The sequence below is a fragment of the Amphimedon queenslandica genome, unplaced genomic scaffold (assembly GCF_000090795.2).
Source record: "Amphimedon queenslandica unplaced genomic scaffold, v1.1 AMPQUscaffold_8251_Cont19804, whole genome shotgun sequence".
Taxonomy (NCBI): domain Eukaryota; kingdom Metazoa; phylum Porifera; class Demospongiae; order Haplosclerida; family Niphatidae; genus Amphimedon; species Amphimedon queenslandica.
Window position 1 is genome coordinate 669 of NW_003551471.1, and position 1764 is coordinate 2432.

At 33.7% G+C, this 1764-nt stretch overlaps 1 long non-coding RNA gene across 1 annotated transcript; it reads right to left on the reverse strand.

Annotated features, from left to right (window-relative positions):
* Positions 1 to 552: 552 nt before the first annotated feature.
* On the reverse strand, positions 553 to 1417 carry LOC109591406 (uncharacterized). The gene is made up of 3 exons (XR_002189799.1): positions 1234 to 1417; positions 740 to 986; positions 553 to 693 (listed from the first exon to the last, which is right to left on the reverse strand). It is a non-coding gene; the product is annotated as an uncharacterized LOC109591406 (long non-coding RNA).
* Between the last annotated feature and the right edge of the window lie 347 nt (positions 1418 to 1764).

Consider the following 1764-nt stretch of genomic DNA (forward strand, 5'->3'; position numbering starts at 1 on the left):
TCTTGGCCTGAAGATAACAGTGAAGCTGGTAGCCCAAGCGGCCTAGCTCAGTCCAGTCAGTACATGCCAGGCCTTCCACCACCATCTTGGCTGCAACAAGTATTTGAGTGTTTTAGAGAATACTACACTGACCAAGTAAGTGTCTAACATCTTCTCCAAACAAAGAATACCACGGAGATTCTTTTAAAGCAAGAATACAACTGCCACTATGTAGTCCGGTGTAGCAGTTCCACGCTTGCCGTCTAAACAAACAAATTTAAAAAAATAACTCCTCCTGCTTGGTCCACAAGACTTGTAGAAAGCCGTCATAGTCCAATAAAGTCCCAGCTTCACATTATATAGAAGTTATATTGCTTCAAACAGAGACCTTACATCTCCATTTCTTCTTCACAATTACTCGTTACCATGGTAATATTTAATTATTTCAATGAATATCATTAAATTTTAACGACCGGAAGTTCCATTCCAATTTCTGGACATGAAGTTATATCTTTGCAAAGAAAGGTGATACTTTGATTTTTACCATGCAAACAGGTATTATAATGATCTATATCTAGTGCAAAAATCACTGGAAAATCATCTTAAGTTTTAAAAATATATATAACTGTCCGAATTTTGATTAGTCCGATATTTGATTGTTTACTCTAGATTCCTTCAATAAGTCACTAACATCATCAACAAGCTCATCAACATCTACGAGAACATAACTAAATCATATTCTGTCATCATCAATATGTACCTAAACAAGTTTGACTAGTGGCCATAAACACAGTCCTTGAGGCCACAACCCGAGTCACAACCAGAGTGGGCAGGGCTGGATGAATGATTAAATTTAAATAAAAATATTTTCTATTCAAAAAATAAAAAATTATGAATTAGATCTAAAATTAGTTAGCAGTCAGTAGGTATTTTGTAATCATCTGGCACAGGCAGAAAAAGTGAGCGTCTAACTTTACCATCCACTGACTCAGAAAAATGACCTTTCCCTATAATTAACACAGAATGATGATTATAGTTTAGGAGCTATAACAGACATCATGCTTGTGAAATAAAATAAAATGTACATTGACATAAAGATATCGTTAAAACCTTGCTGCTTTTAAAATGAAACTTAAATTCTTTCATGTTGATCAAAACCTCTATTGCAATTTCTTTTTTCATACATGTACATCCAAGAGTACATGGTACATCATAGTCATAATTCTTCTTCTCATTACTTATAGATTAATTTACCAGTAGTATCCTCTACAAAGAACACTTCTCCTTCTTTTAGAATTCTTTTCTCACCAGAAGATACAGTTACCTGTACACTGGCATCCAAATTAACTATGAACTGTCTTCTTGGTGCTGTGTGCCATGAGTAATTGTAAGAAGATGGAGTCTCTCTAAACATAAGACCAGTTGATGGTATTATATCCGATATAGAACCAATGTCGCCTATAAAAAAGTATTATCATTTTACATGCAGTTCAGGGTTTCCAACAAAATTTTTGATATAGTGCTCTACTTTTATAATTTTTCTGATATGTACAGTACACATTTATATGCTGCACAGAGAGGTTAGAGCATTAGGAAGAGGAAAACACAGAACTAAATTATACAGAGGTAAGAATTATAAAGTTGCTAAAAAATCTGGCCTATGAGTTGACCCTGTACAATAACAGGGGTTTTAATCATAAATAGTTAGGTAAGAAATGTTTGTTTTAACAATTTGTATGAATCATAATTATACCATGTTCTTATGTTGAGTAGAAAATTTGAGCT